General features: G+C 41.3%; 1 protein-coding gene across 2 annotated transcripts in view; it reads left to right on the top strand.

The window, feature by feature from the left end:
- Positions 1 to 21,748, top strand: part of LOC129853084 (inositol polyphosphate-5-phosphatase A-like) — a 204,860-nt gene that overhangs the window by 142,030 nt on the left and 41,082 nt on the right. The gene's annotated exons all lie outside the window — the stretch shown is intronic.

The following is a 21,748-nucleotide window of genomic DNA, read 5'->3' on the forward strand; positions in this document are numbered from 1 at the left end:
TATCTATCACATTGATATATTGCATTTTCTAATTGTCCGGTGGTACATTGGATTCCACAGAAGTAATTGGTGCACATTAGAGCTGCTGATCATGTGAGAATATTATAAGTTGCTTTGGAGATAATACAGTAAGCCAAGGTCCCAAGTCCACAGCAGCCACAGCCTGAGAGGGAGGAGGGAAGAGTAGATGCCTGAAGAATTATCAGAGAACACTGAGACTATTGAGAAAAAATTGTTGTGAATCAAAGTCACTCGACCCAACATCTAGTTTACCTCGATTGAGGAATAGGATGTGGTTAGCATGACTGTGGTCATGAAATACAGACAGCGGGCACTAGTTTGATATTACAGCTACTGCTGTGACATAGTCATTGTTTAAAAAATAAACAATGTAACCTTTATTTAACTAGGCAAGTCAGTTAAGAACAAATTCTTATTGACAATGAAGGCCTACCCCAGCCAAACCCGGACGACGCTGGGCCGATTGGGAGTCCCGTAGGGTGTCGCACAATCACGTCCGGATGTGATACAGCCTGGATTTTAACCAGGGACTGTAGTGACGCCTCTTGCTCTGAGATGCAGTGCCTTAGACCGCTGCACCACTCGGGAGCCCATTGTGACCATAGGTCCACACAAAAAGTGACGTTTTCAACGAAAATCACAAAAGTGGGGTACCGACGCAATCTTTCCCCATTTGAAAGGAGTTTAGCCAAGTCTAGATTCAAGCATCAACGACACATGCGGTTTACTTTTTTTATTGTAACTGTCCAAATGTTGTGAATTATGAATATTCATTACAATGAGCCGGTCCTCCTATAGTTCCTCCCACCAGCCTCCTCTGATTAATGTCATAAACCATGTTTCCATCTGACATTTTTATGCGAGGTAAAGTACGTTGGGTAAAAAAAACAACAGTCCTGATGGAAACAGCTATTTTGTTGACAAAACAAAATACACTAGACAAGGTGGGATATTTTTGTGTCTTAAGTTAATTATGAGAGAAATGCTGCTGGACACCCTTTTATGTGCAAATATTGATATAATAATCATATCGAAGTAAACTTGGAGTCACAAGATGATATGTTGTGTGGTCCGCCCACTACGACTCGGGAAAGCATGCAGTTTATTAGGCTACAGATGAAATAAGTTATGAGGAACTTGCACGGTGATGAGCTTGATGCTCCTTTCCAATAACTATAGAGGGTCTTATTCTGTTGACATGATTGATGCTTGGCTGCTGTTGGACAATAAAAAATAATCTTGATATTTTGTCCATAATAATCTCATCATGTAGACTATTCCCAAAATGTATCTGCCAGCTGTTGGCTAGAGCGTGTGCCAAGACCGTAGTGGGTACATTCACTATATAACAACAAAAAATGTGATAAATATATATATTTTTTTTATTGATCGATCTGGCCTGCGTCCTGCGAAACATGACCCGGCAAACCGCACTTCTTAACACCTGCTCGCTTAACCCAGAAGCCAGCTGCACCAACGTGTCGGAGGAAACACAATTCAACTAATGACCGAAGTCAGCCTGCAGACGCCTGACCCGCCTCAAGGAGTCACTAGAGTACGATGAGCCAAGTAAAGCCCCCCTCCGCCAAACCCTCCCCTAACCCGGACGACGCTTGGCCAATTGTGCACCGCACTATGGGATCGAACCCCAGGCTGTAGTGACGCCGCAACACTGCGATGCAGTGCCTTAGACCGCTGCACCACTCGGGAGGCCATAACAAACCCTTAGTAGAGTTGAAAATGCAAAGGAAACCCATGGTAATTTAAGCGTAAAAGTTATTTTTATGTGCACTTTTTCATCACGTACAGCATGTTAATAGCACACCCCTGCACACCGAAATGTATATTTTTAACTAGTATGCAGCAGGTTGATAACGATTTCGCCAAAGCATGTTGTATCAGACATTTCAATCAACATTCCCAGCTAATGAGAAAACAGTCATGGTATTTAATTTAAGGGAATGAACAAGATTTAACAATGCAACCGCAAAATTAGTGGATATATGGAGACTTAACCTGTCTAGGATCAGCGTGGCGCTAGCGGCACACCCCCCCCCCCCACTGAAAAACCAGTGCCGCGAAATTCAAAAAAAATATTTTTTTAAAATATTTAACTTTCACACATTAAAGTCCAATACAGCTAATGAAAGACACAGATCTTGTGAATCCAGTCAACATTTCCGATTTTTAAAATGTTTTACAGGGAAGACACAATATGTAAAGATGTACATCTATTACCTAAAAACACATTAGCATAATCCACCATCTTTTATTTGTCCACCAACACCAGTAGCCATCACCAATTCGGCTAAACTAAGATATTTATAGCCCCTAACCATCAAAAAAACTCATTAGATGACAGTCTGATAACATATTTATGGTATGGGATAGGTTTTGTTAGAAAAAAGTGCATATTTCAGGTAGATGGCATAGTTTACAATTGCACCCACCGTCACAAATGGACTAGAATAATTACAATGAGCAACGTGTTTACCTAACTACTAATCATCAAACATTTCGTAAAAATACACAGCATACACGAATCGAAAGACACAGATCCTGTGAATACAGACAATATTTCAGATTTTCTAAGTGTCTTACAGCGAAAACACAATAAATCGTTATATTAGCTTAGCACATAGCAATTAGCAGCCCAGCATTGATTCTAGCCAAAGTGAGCGATAAAAGTCAACATCGCCAAAAGATATTAATTTTTTCACTAACCTTCTCAGAATTCTTCCGATGACACTCCTGTAACATCACATTACAACATGCATATACAGTTTGATCGAAAATGTTTATATTTAGCCACCAAAATCATGGTTAGACAATGTGAAATGTAGACAAGCTGGTAAAGAAAAAGTCCTTGCGCCACTTAGACAGTGATCTACTCTTATACATAAATACTCATAAACGTGACTAAAAAATATAGGGTGGACAGGGATTGATAGACAATTTAATTCTTAATACAATTGCGTTATTACATTTTTTAATTTATCCTTACTTTTCAATACAGTTTGCGCCAAGCGAAGCTACGTCAAAAAACATGGCGTCCTAAGCCACTAAAATGTTTCGACAGAAACACGATTTATCATAATAAAAATGTCCTACCTTGAGCTGTTCTTCCATCAGTATCTTGGGCAAAGGATCCTTTCTTGGGAGAAATCGTCTTTTGGTGGAAAGCTGTCCTCTTGCCATGTGGAAATGTCAACTGCGTTCGGGATGAACTGAAAAGCGTGCCCAACTTTTCACATCGTTGCAAAAATAAATGTCCCAAAATCGCACTAAACGGATATAAATTGCTATAAAGCGCTTTAAATTAACTACCTTATGATGTTTTTAACTCCTATAACGAGTGAAAAGATGACCGGAGAAATATAACAGGCTAAACTAACGCTTGGAACAGGTGCGCGCCGGTGTCCTCTAGGCTCATGACGCAGCTCCCAAAGAATGACTAGCTTCAGGGTTTTTTCATTTGTAGGGCCTGTGAACGCGCAATCGACCCCGTTGGAATCGTCATCACGTAAAGGCATCCAGGGGAAGACGTAAGAAGTGTCCGTATAGTCATAGCAACGACAGTGCCCTTTTAACTGACTTCAGAAGAGTGGCCAACATTTCTCAAATCTGACTCCATGTCAGGGAAATTGCTGTAGAATGGGCTCTGTTCCACTTAGAGACAAAATTTCAACTCCTATAGAAACTATAGACTGTTTTCTATCCAATAATAATAATAATATGCATATTGTACGATCAAGGATTTTGTGGGAAGCCGTTTAAAAAATTAGCCAAATTAGCATAAATAGTCTAAACAGCGCCCCCATCCCCAACAGGTTAAATACCCTGATTTAGTGAGATATACATGGCGGAGGCTGAATCAAGCTAGTCGTCTTGACTACTTTCTTATTCCATTCTCTCTGGCACCAAAAGTTAAAAAAGTGTTGATAGGGGATAGAATGCGGTCGGATCATCACATAATTGGCATATATATTTCTCTTACAGAATTTCCACGTGGGCGAGGATATTGGAAATTTAATCAAAGTCTACTAGATGATAAATTGTTTAGAACTAGGACAGAAGATTTTATAACTGACTTTTTCAGACATAACATAGGTACAGCAGATCCCCTTATTGTATGGGACACTTTTAAGTGTACCTTTAGAGGCCATGCAATTCAGTACTCATCTATAAAACAAAAGCAATTTAGATCAAAAGAGTCCATATTAACAAAGGAAATTGAAGGACTAACAGTACAGTTAGATAGCAATAAAAACGGTACCATAGAGGCACAGAATAATTTAGAGGAAAAACAAAAAGAAATGGAGGAACTTATTCAAGAAAGATCCAGTGTAATATATTATAAAAATAAAGCGAACTGGATGGAATATGGGGAAAAATGCACCAAATTCTTTTTCAATCTTCAATATAGAAATGCTACCAAAAAAAATGTATTAAAACTTGTGACAAATGATGGAGTCACGCATGATTCACCAAATGATATTTTGAAAGAGGAAGTAAAGTACTTTAAGAATATGTTTTCGTTTCAGGCTCCTCCATCTCCACTAACTGAAACTAATTGTATGGATTTTTTTCCTATTAATAATGTAAAATTAACATCTGAACAGAAAGACTCATGTGAAGGCCAAATTACAGAGGAGGAACTGCTTGTTGCAATTGGGGCCTTTAAAGATGGGAAAACTCCAGGGCTGGATGGCATACCAGTGGAAGTATACAAAACGTTTTTTGATATACTCAAAGGACCATTATTAACTTGTTTTAACCACTCCTATATAAATGGTAGATTATCAGACACACAACAAGAAGGTCTGATATCGTTATTACTGAAACAGGACCCAAGTGGTATATATAAAGATCCAGTCCAATTAAAAAATTGGAGACCTCTTACACTTCAGTGTTGTGATGCAAAAATCCTAGCAAAATGCTTGGCGCATAGAATAAAAAAAGTTTTGTCAGATATTATTCATCCTAATCAGACAGGTTTTTTACATGGACGATACATTGGAGATAATATAAGGCAAGTACTGGAAACAATAGAACACTATGAGATATCGGGGACACCAGGCCTGGTTTTCATAGCTGATTTTGAAAAGGCTTTTGATAAAGTACGACTGGAGTTTATATATAAATGCCTAGAATATTTCAATTTTGGGGAATCTCTTATAAAATGGGTTAAAATTATGTATAGTAACCCTAGGTGTAAAATAGTAAATAATGGCTACATCTCAGAAAGTTTTAAACTATCTAGAGGAGTAAAACAAGGTTGTCCACTATCGGCATATCTATTTATTATTGCCATCGAAATGTTAGCTGTTAAAATTAGATCAAACATTAATATTAAAGGATTAGAAATCCATGGCTTAAAAACTAAGGCGTCATTGTACGCTGATGATTCATGTTTTCTTTTAAAACCACAACTAGAGTCTCTCCAGGGCCTCATAGAGGATCTAGATACCTTTGCTATCCTCTCTGGATTAAAACCAAATTATGATAAATGTACCATATTACGTATTGGATCACTAAAAAATACACATTTTATATTGCCATGTAGTTTACCAATTAAATGGTCTGACGGAGATGTGGACATACTCGGTATAAAAATCCCAAAAGAAAGAAATGATCTCACTCCAATAAATTTTTATAGAAAGTTAGCAAAAATAGATAAGATCTTGCTACCATGGAAAGGAAAATACCTGTCTATTTGTGGAAAAATCACCCTAATTAACTCTTTAGTCATATCACAGTTTACCTATTTGCTTATGGTTTTGCCTACACCTAGTGACCTGTTTTTTAAATTATATGAACAAAAAATATTCAATTTTATTTGGAACGGCAAGCCAGATAAAATTAAAAGGGCCTATTTATATAACGAATATGAATTCGGAGGGCAGAAATTATTAAATATTAAAGCATTAGACCTCTCACTAAAGGCATCGGTCATACAAAAGTTATACTTAAATCCAAACTGGTTCTCTAGTAAACTGGTACGAATGTCTCATCCTATGTTCAAGAAGGGCCTTTTTCCCTTTATTCAGATTACACCTGCTCACTTTCGGTTGTTTGAAAAGGAAATGATCTCCAAAATATCCTTATTCTTTAAACAAGCCTTAGAAAGTTGGTTGCAATTTCAGTTTAATCCACCTGAAAGGACGGAACAAATAGTACAACAAATATTGTGGTTAAATTCAAATATAATAATTGATAAAAAAAACTGTATTTATCGAAGAAATGTTTAAAAAAGGTATCATTTTTGTGAATGATATCATAAATAGGACTGGTGGAGTTATGTCACACATGCAGCTAACACAGACATATGGAAAAGTCTGCTCTACCCAAAATTACAACCAATTAATTGCAGCATTACCACAAAAATGGAAGAGGCAAGTAGAAGGGGAAAAAAGTAAGGAACTTGTATGTCGGCCCTGTATTAAAGAACAAAAATGGTTAAAGAAAAGTGTGATAAAAAAAAACATATACCAATTTCATTTAAGGACCAAAAAACTAACAGCTGTGCCATACAAATTGCAAAATAGTTGGGAAGAGATTTTCGATGTACCCATTCCATGGCACATGGTTTATGAATTGATACGCAAAACAACGCCGGATTCAAAACTTCGAATTTTTCAATTTAAATTATTGTACAAAATTCTTGCAACTAATAGAATGTTATATATATGGGGTATACAATCTTCCCAGCTCTGCAGATTCTGTTGTGAGGAGGCAGAGTCATTAGATCATTTATTTTGGTATTGTCCATATGTAGCTTGTTTTTGGTCACAGGTCCAGGAATGGCTGAAGAATTGCAACATTTGCCTAAAACTAACGCTACAGATAGCAATACTGGGGGATTTGAAAAGCCATAGTCAATCAATCAATAATATAATAATTATTTTGGCAAAGATGTTTATTTTTAATTTACAATCTGTAGAAGCTATGAGAATAGGAAGGTTCAGGTCTTTTGTGAAGCATCACAGCACAGTTGAGAAATGTATGGCAAATAGAAATCCGAAATGGATGATGTTGGAAGATAGATGGGAGGGGTTGGGTGGAGCTGAAGGGTGGGACTAATAACAAGATAAACAATATAGGGCATACGGGATCTGTGAAATGTGTATAGGTGCGGAGCTTTTGTGAAATAGCACAGTTACAAGTGGAAATAAAATTGGATGGACAACAGAAATAGAGGAAGGACTAAGAACAAATAAGAGAGAACTATTGTAAAGTGGATTGTGTCTGTAAGATAGGTATAAGATGTAGAAATTGAAGGTAAAAGCAGAAGTGTTTATAAGTTTACTCCAATTGGGGGATTGGTGGTAGGGTCGCGGGGAATAATAATAAAGGCATATTCTTTAAAAAAGTATGTATGTCTATATAGGTATGTGTATGTATATATGTGTATATGTATGCATACGTGTATGGATATATATATATTTACCCAAAAAAATATGGGGGAATGGAAATGATGCAGACAATTACATTGAAAACAACATTGTTTCCGCAATACTAAGCTGATCCACCCCTAAAAAAAACAAAAAAAACAATGCAACCGTGAGGCTAATTTTAAGTGTTTAAAAATAAATAGATAATTACATCTATACCCCAGTACGACCTACGTGACCGCAGTGAAAGGGGGGGGTCTAAAGCACAAAGAGTACGTCAGGAAGTCAGATCTGTGGTCCGTGAAGTCCCTTCTACCACCACTCTCTATTCACACACACACACACACACACACACACACACACACACACACACACACACACACACACACACACACACACACACACACACACACACACACACACACACACACACACACACACACACACACACACACACACACACACACACACTGTCTCTCTCCTCGCACACACTTACTCATAAGCCCCTCTACTTCCTTTTACTCCTTCCTAAGAGGTCCTCATACTCACCCTTTAACGGGACAACACCAAATGCTGATGACATCATCCAAGGGGCTCGGCTTGTTAAAGAGGCAGCATTCTACTCATATAAACCCGTCCAGTGCGGAGCTCACCGGTTTGATTTAATGGTGACCTGTACTATATGTGGTTGCGGAGGGCCGCTGTGATGTCACCAGTAAACAGATGAGTGTAGTCTCCATGTGGCTCTAACTCCCAGCCAGCGGCTATGTCAACCCTATAATGACAATTAATGTCAGCCGGACAATTAGTGCACATTGGGACTATGCTTTACTGTAGATTGGCCCTGGTGGATCGATCCGCCCTGCTTATCTGGAGATTGATTCAGATGTAGGCTCGCTCTCTCTAACACACACGCATGCACTCACATATACACTACCGGTCAAAAGTTTTAGAAAACCTACTCATTCAAGGGTTTTCTTTATTTTGACTATTTTCTACATTGTAGAATAATAGTGAAGACAAAAAAACTATGAAATAACACATGGAATCATGTAGTAACCAAAAAAGTGTTTAACAAATAAAAATATTGTTTATATTTGAGATTCTTCAAATAGCCACCCTTTACCTTGTTGACAGTTTTGCACACTCTTGGCATTCTCTCAACCAGCTTCACCTGGAATGCTTTTCCAACAGTCTTGAAGGAGTTCCCACATACGCTGAACACTTGTTGGCTGCTTTTTCTTCACTCTGCGGTTCGACTCATCCCAAACCATCTCAATTTGGTTGAGGACCTGGCCTCCACAATCCCCTGACATCTGATGCAGCACTCCATCACTCTCCTTGGTAAAATAGCTCTTACACAGACTGGAGGTGTGTTGGGCCATTGTCCTGTTGAAAAACAAATGGTCCCACTGCGCTCAAACCAGATGAGATGGCGTATTGCTGCAAAATACTGTGGTAGCCATTCTAGTGTGCCTTCAATTCTAAATAAATCACAGACAGTGTCATCAGCGTAGCACAATCACACCAACACACCTCCTCCTCCATGCTTTATGGTGGGTAATACACATGCGGAGATCATTCGTTCACCCACAACGTGTCTCACAAAATACGGCGGTTGGAACCCCACATTTTTGGGGGGGACTCATCAGACCAAATGACAAATTTCCACCGGTCTAATGTCCATTGCTCGTGTTTCTTGCCCCAAGCAAGTCTCTTCTTCTTATTGGTGTCCATTATTAGTGGTTTCTTTGCAACAATTCGACCACGAAGGCCTGATTCTCCTCTGAACAGTTGATGTTGTGTCTGTTACTTAAACTCTGTAAAGCATTTATTTGGGCTGCAATTTCTGATGCTGGTAACTCTAATGAACTTATCCTCTGCAGCAGAGGTAACTCTGGGTCTTCCATTCCTGTAGCGGTCCTCATGAGAGCCAGTTTCATCATAGCCCGTGATGGTTTTTGCGACTGCACTTGAAGAGACTTTCAAATGTCTTTACATTTTCAGCATTGACTGACCTTCATGTCTTAAAGAAATGACTGACTGTTGTTTCACTTTGCTTATTTGAGCTGTTCTTGCCATAATATGGACTTGGACTTTTACCAAATAGGGCTATCTTCTGTATACCCCCCCTACCTTGTCACAACACAACTGATTGGCTCAAACGCATTAAGAAGGAAAGAAATTCCACAAATTAACTTTTAAGAAGGCACACCTTTTAAGTGAAATGCATTCCAGATGACTACCTCATGAAGCTGGTTGAGAGAATGCCAATAGTGTGCAAAGCTGTCATCAAGGCAAAGGGTAGCTATTTGAAGAATCTCAAATATAAAGTTTACCTACTCAATTAAGGGTTTTTCTTTAATTTTACTATTTTCTACATTGTAGAATAATAGTGAAGACAAACTATGAAATAACACATATGGAATCATGTAGTAACCAAAAAAAGTGTTATTAAACAAATCAAAATATATTTTATATTTGAGATTCTTCAAAGTAGCCACCCAAGACCTACCTTCAAGTGCAGTCGCAAAAACCATCAAGCGCTATGATTAAACCTGCTCTCATGAGAACCGACACAGGAAAGGAAGACCCAGAATTACCTCTGCTGCAGAGGATAAGTTCATTAGAGTTAACTGCACCTCAAATTGCAGCCCAAATAAATGCTTCACAGAGTTCAAGTAACAGACACATCTCAACATCAACAGTTCAGAGGAGACTGTGAATCAGGCCTTCATGGTCGAATTTCTGCAAAGAATCCACTACTGAAGGACACCAATAAGAAGAAGAGACTTGCTTGGGCCAAGAAACACGAGCAATGGATATTAGACTGTCCTTGTGTCTGATGAGTCCAAATTTGATATTTTTGGTTCCAACCGCTGTGTCTTTGTGAGACGCAGATATGGTGAACGGATTTTCTCCGCATGTGTTGCTCCCACTGTGAAGTATGGAGGAGGAGGTGTGGGGGTGCTTTGCTGGTGACACTTTGTGATTTATTTAGAATTCAAGGCACACTTAACCAGTATGGCTACCACAGCATTCTGCAGCGATACGCCATCCCATCTGGTTTGCGCTTAGTGGGAGTATAATTTGTTTTTCAACAGGACAATGACCCAATACACCTCCAGGCTGTGTAAGTGCTATTTCACCAAGAAGGAGAATGATGGAGTGCTGCATCAGATGACCTGGCCTCCACAATCACCCAACCTCAACCCAATTGAGATGGTTTGGGATGAGTTGGACTGCAGAGGGAAGAAAAAGCAGCCAACAAGTGCTATATATATATATATATATAGCATATATATATATATATATATTATTATTTATTTTTTTAACCAGGTAGGCAAGTTGAGAACAAGTTCTCATTTGCAACTGCCAACTGGCCAAGATAAAGCATAGCAATTTGGCACATACAACAACACAGAGGAGAGTTGTATGAACAGAGTCGAAAGCCTTGGCCAGGTCAATGAATACTGCTGCACAGTATTTTTTCTTATCGATGGCGGTTAAGATATTGTTTAGGACCTTGAGCGTGGCTGAGGTGCACCCATGACCAGCTCTGAAACCAGATTGCATACCGGAGAAGGTGCGGTGGGATTCGAAATGGTCTGTAATCTGTTTGTTGACTTGGCTTTCGAAGATCTTAGAAAGGCAGGGTAGGATAGATATAGGTCTGTAGCAGTTTGGGTCAAGAGTGTCCCCCCCTTTGAAGAGGGGGATGACCGCAGCTGCTTTCCAACATTTGGGAATCTCAGACGACACGGATGAGAGGTTGAACAGGCTAGTAATAGGGGTTGCAACAATTTTGGCAGATAGTTTTAGAAAGAAAGGGTCCAGATTGTCTAGCCGGCTGATTTGTAGAGGTCCAGATTTTGCAGCTCTTTCAGAACATCAGCTGACTGGATTTGGGAGAAGGAGAAATGGGGATGTGGGTTTCATCAAGGCAAAGGGTGGCTACTTTGAAGAATCTCAAATATAAAATACAGTGGGGAGAACAAGTTTTTGATACACTGCCGATTTTGCAGGTTTTCCAAACAAAAATCCAGAAAATCACATTGTATGATTTTTAAGTTATTCATTTACATTTTATTGCATGACAATTAGTATTTGATCACCTACCAACCAGTAAGATTTCCGGCTCTCACAGACCTGTTAGTTTTTCTTTAAGAAGCCCTCCTGTTCTCCACTCATTACCTGATTAACTGCACCTGTTTGAACTTGTTACCTGTATAAAAGACACCTGTCCACACACTCAATCAAACAGACTCCAACCTCTCCACAATGGCCAAGACCAGAGGGCTGTGTAAGGACATCAGGGATAAAATTGTAGACCTGCACAAGGCTGGGATGGACTACAGGACAATAGGCAAGCAGCTTGGTGAGAAGGCAACAACTGTTGGCGCAATTATTAGAAAATGGAAGAAGTTCAAGATGACGGTCAATCACACTCGGTCTGGGGCTCCATGCAAGATCTCACCTCGTGGGGCATCTATGATCATGAGGAAGGTGAGGGATCAGCCCAGAACTACACGGCAGGACCTGGTCAATGACCTGAAAAGAGCTGGGACCACAGTCTCAAAGAAAACCATTAGTAACACACTACGCCGTCATGGATTAAAATCCTGCAGCGCACGCAAGGTCCCCCTGCTCAAGCCAGCGTATGTCCAGGCCCGTCTGAAGTTTGCCAATGACCATCTGGATGATCCAGAGGAGGAATGGGAGAAGGTCATGTGGTCTGATGAGACAAAAATAGAGCTTTTTGGTCTAAACTCCACTCGCCGTGTTTGGAGGAAGAAGAAGGATGAGTACAACCCCAAGAACACCATCCCAACCGTGAAGCATGGAGGTGGAAACATCATTCTTTGGGGATGCTTTTCTGCAAAGGGGACAGGACGACTGCACCGTATTGAGGGGAGGATGGATGGGGCCATGTATCGCGAGATCTTGGCCAACAACCTCCTTCCCTCAGTAAGAGCATTGAAGATGGGTCGTGGCTGGGTCTTGCAGCATGACAACGACCCGAAACACACAGCCAGGGCAACTAAGGAGTGGCTCCGTAAGAAGCATCTCAAGGTCCTGGAGTGGCCTAGCCAGTCTCCAGACCTGTACCCAATAGAACATCTTTGGAGGGAGCTGAAAGTCCGTATTGCCCAGCAACAGCCCCGAAACCTGAAGGATCTGGAGAAGGTCTGTATGGAGGAGTGGGCCAAAATCCCTGCTGCAGTGTGTGCAAACCTGGTCAAGAACTACAGGAAACGTATGATCTCTGTAATTGCAAACAAAGGTTTCTGTACCAAATATTAAGTTCTGCTTTTCTGATGTATCAAATACTTATGTCATGCAATAAAATGCAAAATAATTATTTAAAAATCATACAATGTGATTTTCTGGATTTTTGTTTTAGATTCCGTCTCTCACAGTTGAAGTGTACCTATGATAACAAATTACAGACCTCTACATGCTTTGTAAGTAGGAAAACCTGCAAAATCGGCAGTGTATCAAAAACTTATTCTCCCCACTGTATATTTGTTTATCACTTTTTTTATTTCTATATGATTCCATATGTGTTAGTTCATGGTTTTGATGTCTTCAGTATTATTCTACAAGGCAAAAAATTAAGAAAAACCCTTGAATGAATAGTTTTGTCCAATCTTTTGACTGTTACTGTATTTCTCTCTAGTTGCGATACACTACAGCTACAATGCTTCGCTCTGTCTGAATGTCATCATGGAAACCCGCTGCAATGAGAGTAGCCACCAGACCCTCCCCTTTACCCATCATGCCCTGCGGGTGGTTGTGGTTGAGTCTGCTGTGTCTGTGTGTGTGGTGTTCTACACTCCAGGCCCAATGTCCTATACCCCATTGTCCCAGGGTTGGACACAGGTGGCGGATTCCTGTCATGCTTGTGCGGCAGGATCAGTAACCAGAGGCTGTTGCCAGCCCCCCTCCCAACTGGGCTCTCCATTAATTGTGTCCGACAGAGGGAATTGGCTTCAATTGACCCCCATTCACTGGGCCTTTCACCGGGGGACAAAGGACACAGCCAAGTGGAGACTAATGCTGGGGTTGAGCTCCCTGGAGGTGGTCTCCCCAGTGTCATCGCTCTGTCCCTGGTCCTTTTCTCCTGCTCTGACTGGCCAGGAGAGGTGCAGGGAGAGGTGGGCCCAGCCAGGGAGATGTGGAGGAATGAGGCTACCCAAGCGCTCGTCGGTGGATGGGGCAGTGGGTGCCCATTTTCCAATTGTATGCCATTACACTCTGTTTACTGCTTGAAATCTAACCACTGCATTCTTAATAGTGCACTGGGTTGTATGTTTTATTTTACCTTTATTTAACCAGGCAAGTCAGGTAAGAACAAATTATTATTTACAATGACTGCCTACCCCAGGCAAACCCCAACCCAGATGACGCTGGGCCAATTGTGCACCGCCCTATGGGACTCCCAATCGCGGCCGGTTGTGATACAGCCTGGAATCGAACCAGGGTCTGTAATAACGCCTCTAGCACTGAGATGCAGTGCCTTAGACCGCTGCGTCACTCGGGAGCTGTCAAGTTGTCATGGTTCCAAGGAGAATAGTGTCTATGTTCCAATATTACTGCTGTTTTAAGTAGATACTGTGCTGAGTGTGTACAGTATGTTTGAGAGAAGGTATTTGGAGCAGAGGAACCACCTGTGTGTTGAGACGGTCCGGCAGAGACGAGGAAGAAGAGATGCATGGGATGTCCGGGACCCCTGGGGACCAGTGGCTGTGAATCACAGAGGCTCAGTGACAGGCCCAGGCTCCGTGCCTGGACTCTCAGTATATTTAAAATCCCTCCTAATTAAACTTTATAGAATGTAAATTTAATATCTGCAGAAATTGTGCGCTTCTGGCCGGCCCCTCCAATTTAAGGATTGATGGAGGTCAGCGCGGAGGTTAATTGCTGACTTGATCTACTGTCCCCATGACATAGCTTGTGCCTGTTTTAATTGGAGTTTATCTGGCCGCTACATGTGCAGATTTCATTAGGCTTGCGGCCTCTCACCGCGCCACCGCTCCCTGTGTGAGGGAGATCCAGGTTGGAGGACGTGTGGAAGTGTTTGGTAGAGCCCCCTGTGGCTAGAGATAAGAGCAGGAGGATGGCAGGGGATGGCTCAGGCATCAATCTTCCTGCTTTGTCCTGGGCCTTTCTCTCACTTGAGCAGCATGAAATTTAAGGTGGGTCTGTTGACTATGACCCACTCCAAATGAATATTGTAAAAATTCTCATTAATTACAAGCAGAGTAATAAATATTTCATTTTTGTCGTGGTGCTTTACAGCATATGGCCCATGCCAGGGAAAAGTGTGATGGATGTGTGATTCTGTTTTGCATATTCTAAACATATTCTCAATACAGTGTGCCTCTACACTGGCCTATCTTGAGATGTTTGTGAGTCTGTGTGTGTGTGTGTGTGGGGGGGGGGGGGGCATACATGGGTGTGTGTCAGTGATGCGCGGGTTAGCTGTTTGTACACCTGTACCCACCCGCAATTGCTCATAACCAATCCGCATGGACTCGAGTCGCATGACTTGGACTCCAGTCGGACTCCAGTCGCAAATTTGATGACTTGAGGCTCGACTTGATAGAAAATAACTTGGAGCCTCAAGACTTAACATTAACTTGAGACTGATGACTTGAAATGATCTGGTCAGATTTTGTAACGTTTTGTCACTCATTTGAATTATGAATTACTCTCCATGCAGCCATAGATAGTAGCAGCAGCACGCTCGGCCCTCTGATTGGACCAGCAAACTGCCGTTCAACACGTCGGGAGAGCTAGCGCAGTGGTTCTCAGTTGGGAGAAGGTTTTGGGGGGTCGCAACTCACCAGTGTGAAACTGAATGGGGAAAATATTTTTTTTAATAAATATTTTAATAGGCTACATATAGTCTACCATTTGTAGTTTATACAGTTGAAGTCGGAAGTTTACATACACTTAGGTTGGGGTCATTAACTCGTTTTTCAACCACTCCACAAATTTCTTGTTAACAAACTATAGTTCTGGCAAGTCGGTTAGGACATCTACTTTGTGAATGACACTAGTCATTTTTCCAACAATTGTTTACAGACAGATTACTTCAATTATAATTCACTGTATCACAATTCCAGGGGGTCAGAAGTTTACATACACTAAGTTGACTGTGCCTTGAAACAGCTTGGAAAATTCCAGAAAATGTTGTTATTGCTTTAGAAGCTTCTGATAGGCTAATTGACCTCATTTGAGTCAATTGGAGGTGTACCTGTGGATGTATTTCAAGGCCTACCTTAACTCAGTGCCTCTTTGCTTGACATCATGGGGAAATCAGCCAAGACCTCAGAAAAATATTTGTAGACCTCCACAAGTCTGGTTCATCCTTGGGAGCAATTTCCTAACAATTACAATAAAGTGGTGATCCTAACTCACCTAAGACAGGGAATTTTTACTTGGATAAACTGTCAGGAATTGTGAAAAACTGAGTTTCAATGTATTTGGCTAAGGTGTATGTAAACTTCCTACTTCAACTGTAGCAAGCTTGCAGTCATCATGAATCAAGTCGACAATCTACTGGCAAATCCTTTTCAATCCTTGTCATAAAAAGAGAAGAGAAATTATAGATAAAATGTATCGGTGCTCAACGGTCATTGGACATAAACATTACACAACAAGTTGTAAATGACAAATTCAACAACGAGTGGTTTGGAAGGAATCAGTGGCTGACTGCAAGCATTGCTAAGCAATTACTAGCCTGCTATTCATTGGAGTATATCTGTGGTCCAAGTCTGGGTTTAAGGGCCTCCTTTACAAGCTTCAAAGGATAAACATTCAACTTTGGCCATGCTGTCAATCCAGCTTGACTTTTGCCGCGCTCAAAACAACTGGAAACTCGGAAATCTCAGACTTCAGTGAGTTCAAGACTACTGGGCACTCGAGGGGAAAAGAAATAGCTCAGACTGGGAAAATACGTTTTGAACAGTCATCCAACTCGGAATTCCAAGTCGGGAACTCTGTTCTCTTTCTAGAGCTATGACCTGAAGAACACTAATGTCATGATTCGACCTTGTTTTTGCCGAGTTCCCAGTTGTCTTGAAAGCACCATAAATCCAGAGGATGCCAGACTTTGACAAAATTTACCAACGAAGGACCTGTTCAAGTGAGCACAGCACAACAAGGTGAGTCCAAATATGTCTTGTATGCTGTGGCGTAAATTATGTAATATTCCAGGGAGATATGAATACTGTTACTAAGAAAGTAATACTAACTATGTTGTGTAGTAAGCCGTTAGTAGACCATGTGCCTCACCCTAATAATTTGGTCCCTTTTCCACTCATAATTTAGCCTACTGTTCTGACTTGGGGGTGCACATGTATCCAATAGCCTGTTTTAGAGAGATGTCATCAAATATTGTAAGAGCTTTCATTGTCTGCTTATATGCCCCCTTTATTTATCCTGCGGTTCTGACTTTGTGTACAGGGAGAATACTGTAAGAACAGCCCATGTTCTGAATTCTGTCGCTGTACATTTCAAAAGCTCTGAACAAATAGTTAAATTGACTGTGTCCGTCCTAGCTCGCTCATTAATTTCTTAATCTAAATTACGGATTGCCTCTTATAGGCTTGTCGTCCCCTAATGCCATAGTTTGTACATCTCAATTGTCAGTAGAAACCACATTTGTTTAAGCAAGCCAGCCATATCAGCTATGTTTTTTTAAGGTAGTAAATGAGGCTGAATGAACTGTTTCGCTGCCAGACATAGGCTCTGCTGATCGCCAGGTGTAACAGTGGTAAAGTGTTGGGACTCTGCTGTTGAGACAGCTTTATGTAGACCCTAACAGTTTGTGGGCACCATTTGTCACCATTATAGTCCAATTAATGTATTGTTTAGTGTTGTGTTGTGGCTTTGCTGGCATGCATCTAAAATACATTCTTTGAGCGTGCCCCACCAATATTTACATGCTAAAATCGCCACTGGATCGGCCTAGATTTATATTATCCATATAAAATACAGTTTAGAAATCTACTACAGAGGCATCTTTGCCAGAACAATAATAGGCTACCTGGCAATTTTATTGATCAGTTTCATATTTTTAATAGGCCTAGTTTAGGTGGCTACTGGCTATATAAGATAGCTGTAACATCGCGCTGCCTTCAATATTATGGGATGATGATCTAAGACCATTCTGACTAATTAAATGCAGTATTTGTGAGGAAGAACTTGGCAACGAGTGTTCTGTGGACATGCAGCCCTCCATAGTGATAGTGTGTGGTGCAGAAAGACCGTGCTTTCCATCCGATCCTCTGCTGCATACAGGTTGGTAGGCCGTATGATTCTGCTTGTTCTGTGTAATCCAAAGAAGTGGCATTGTATCCCTACCTGATATTGGCTGCTAACATGAATGACTTTCTGCTGATAACGCAGGTGTAAAACGCAGTTTATTTCTGTATCTTACGTTTTGAAAATGCGTTGCCGTTTATGGCTGTAATGACAGGCTACATTTTCCGCAGCCGCTGCTTTTTGGGGTTTGTGTGTCATAAAGTTTAAGAACCACTGAGTTAGCGAACAGATTGCTGATTTGCTGTTCAACTATTGGATCGGGTGCAGCTCAAATGTCAAATTGTTGGGAGAAAGGATTGCCATACATGTCCAGCTCCAAAAATGGTTTGGTGATCAAGAATATTAACTGTTTACTTTGTAAGCTCACCAGCAATGGGGCATCGAGCACCAATTACTAGCATAGGCTTACTTGTCTTTTGTTATGTCAAAATTGCTTGAAGTCTATCATTTAGTTATGAAGCTTGCGTTTGGAATTTGTTCAAATGAATTATTACTTCATCAAAATATGTTGTAGAAAAAATTATGAAAAGGGCAGTCTGGTAGACTCAATAAATATACAGATTTGTAATTGAACTAATCATAGCACGTAGAGATTTTTTATTTTTTACTTGTGACTCGACTTTATCTTGGAATGCCCGACTTGGATTTGACTCAACCCGTTCGTTCTACTTAGGGCTCAGACTTAAGAGTCGGACCTTGTGACCTGAGACTTGCTTGTGACTTGATCCCACGTCTGATATGTGTATATGAAAATTAGGCCCGCACCCGACCCTAACCTGCGATTTATAGAAAATGTGCTGAATAGTCAGTTGGCTGAACGATTTTTTGACAGGCCTTTTTAGATAGACCTATGTTTCTGCTTATAATGTCCGACATTTTGTTTGGCTATTTGTTAGTCAACTTGTATATATTTAGATACATGCAGCATCTCTTCTGTCATTACTTGTTGCCTTAGAAGACGAAGTAAACCCTTGCTCACCAGAATGTCATAAATCGATTGAACGAATGCTTCAATGTAGTTGACATCGGTAAAGTTTGTTTGCTCTTTCTGCTTTCATCTCTGCTTCTCTCGTGCAGCAAATATGTTTAGGGTGTGAGCCCACCGGGGGAGAAAATGCAATAGGAAAAAAAACAAACAGGACAGATTTCCGTGCAAAATTTCTAAATGACATCAGTTTGACCGGTTTTAAGGAAATGAAAAGCTGTTAAAATGACCCAACATGTTTGTTTTTTTCAGTTCGGCTTGGATGCATATTTTATGTGGTTGAAATACTATCCGTTTTTATGATGCTGATAAAGATAGCACCGCCACCTTTACAGATGGTCTGTAACTGCACATTCATTCTCTCAAGATGCTGAAAGAAAGAAATCATATTTCTCCACTCCTGTTCCCGAGTCAGAATTTTTGGTGCATCATTTTACTGCAAGAAATGCTTAATTCTGCAGGAGTTAATATTGTATTAGGATTTGTGAGAGGTAAGTTTCAAGTTTTAATGTCACGTGCACAAGTACAGTGAAATGCCTTACTTGCAATAGACCTACAGTCAGTGTCCAGATTTCAGTTAGGCTACTATTCCATTTAACCCATCTGAACAGTAAGTAGAATTCCCTTGACGTGCCATTTTGAAGTCCCCATCTTGTGACTCTCAAATTTTTATAGCACATTACAATCATGACACAACATAGCCAGCGCTGCTATTCTCCTCAATTGCCACATAACCAAATATTTTCCCAACATTACCACTACTGTTCTGGCCCTCCCTTCTATTTCTTTTTAACTCTCCATTTCACATCTTTTCTCTTATTTAATTAAACTTGTCCTTTTTTTTTAATCCTCAGTGGATTGCTAACTTTTTCTGCTCAAGTTACCGAAAGCGTTTTAAGCGTTTGCCAATTGGCGTGTATTTCACACGCTACGGTTAGGCCCTAAAGCTTAGGCTTGCTACGCACTAACGCCAGATAAAAATAATGAAAGAAAAACCTCAATGTATGTAGCCTATAGATATGAATTGCACAAGAATTATACATGTATGCATTGTTTTCTCTTTATTCAACCCGCCCTCCACCCACCCGCCCGCCCACAATATTTCATGACCCTAAACCCGCCCGCCCCGCGGATATGACCGCAGGGACTACGGGTTATAAGTCAACCCGCGCATCACTAGTGTGTGTGTGTGTTTGCTTGCATGTGTTCTTCCATGACTGTAATCATGTATTTATGCCTTCGTGTGATACACACACATTTCTCTTCAACTAGGCTGGAAAGAGTCATTTAGGGTTGTTGATGCACACTGTCTTGGCTCGCGAGCCTGTTTCTGGGTAAATAATATTCACTGCCTGGTCCCTTTTTGCCACAGCCTTTGATTAGCGTGTGTGCTAACGTGGGCCCTGCTATTAATCAAAACAGAGGGAGTGTAATTAAGTATACACTACATTAGTCAGGCTAATTAATTTTGGGGGCCATCCATCCGTTAGCCACTGGGCTAGCACTGATTGGGCCTCTGTTCCGGGGGACCCTGGACACCAGGGACTGTGGGGACTGTGACCCTCCTTGGCTGCCGTCACACACATGCACATGTGCACCCACACACATGCATATTTACGTGATTGAGCACACACACGCATATTCACATCTTTGAGCACACACACACACACTACTGCCTACTATCTCCCCAAATCCCACAGCAGGTGGGAGTTTCCTACTTAACCAAACTTAACAAAATCTCTATCACATACACGATGTTGTGATACATTGAGAATCTCATTGTATCTCTTAGCAGCACCATCTTAGGTTTTTAAACCCACATTATGACTGACAATGAGGCCTGCAGTAATCCAAAAATAGGGATTACGAGATACATTTGTGAGGTCTTCATGATACCTTAATGAGGCCTTGTCACGTGACTAGATGTTGATTCTCGATCAAATTTTATCAGCTAGTATCTCAGACAAAGATGTGTCTTTATGAAGATAAACCTTCATGATCTGGGTAATTCATCACAGAGGCCCCATTTATATGAGAGAGAGCCCATCTGGATAGAGTGAGATTATTCCCCCTGTGACAAAAGAGCCTGTTTTCTCCTCTCCTTCTTATTCCTCTGTTTGCTTGCCATGCTAATGGAAACACAGAGCGAGAGTTCAGTGACGAGGGAGGAACTTGAGCGATGTCGCTTTGATCAGGATGCCGTTCCGCAATAAAAAACACTGCAAATGAAGAACAAGCAGTGGCTTCTGTTGGTCCTCCTCATCAACAACAGCCTCATCATCAACAAGAGCTGCAGCCATTGTGTTACTGGCCCGGAGCTGCTGGCAGCTGGGCCGGCCATGCCAGGGGTAAATGACATGGTGTGACAGGGGGTGAGGACAGCGCCTGGCACCAGTGGTCACCCACCGCCCCCCTCAGACCGTAGCGTCGTGGCCTCTGGTCCTTGGTTGGCCTGGGCCGTAGCCCCATTGACCCCTCAGTCAATGATGCCACACCTGCTGGTCACTCTGGCTACCCCACCTTCTTAGTCTCTAGTGGGGCTTTAGTTCTCTCATTCGCATTTTATCATTTATGTCCTCACACACTTATCTCACACTTTTTTTTTCTCTCATCCCAAGTTTCTGTCAGCTGGCTCGCTCACTCACCCTCTTTCACTCTTTCTCTCTCTGCCTGTCTTTCTCAATCATCTCCCTGTCACCTCCCCCCCCCCCCCAATCTCCATCTAGCTCTCTTTCTGAATGCAGGAGTTTTTTTTGTCCTCATTCTTGGACTTTTTTTCTCCATCCTCCTCTCCTTTCTCCTGACAAGGCCCCCAACATTCCGGAGCACTGATCATTCGTCTTTAACGGCTCAGGAAAGCTTTTCACTCCGGGGGGGGTCGAAGAAAAGGAACAAGCCGATTTGTCTAGCGGATGGAGCTCTAGTCTCCCTGAAAGGTTTGGCGTTAAATTGGGTCAGGAAGGCAGGTTACGCCACAATGGGGATATGAGGATATTAGCTAAACGCACATGGC

The sequence above is a fragment of the Salvelinus fontinalis genome, chromosome 1 (genome assembly GCF_029448725.1).
Source record: "Salvelinus fontinalis isolate EN_2023a chromosome 1, ASM2944872v1, whole genome shotgun sequence".
NCBI lineage: Eukaryota > Metazoa > Chordata > Actinopteri > Salmoniformes > Salmonidae > Salvelinus > Salvelinus fontinalis.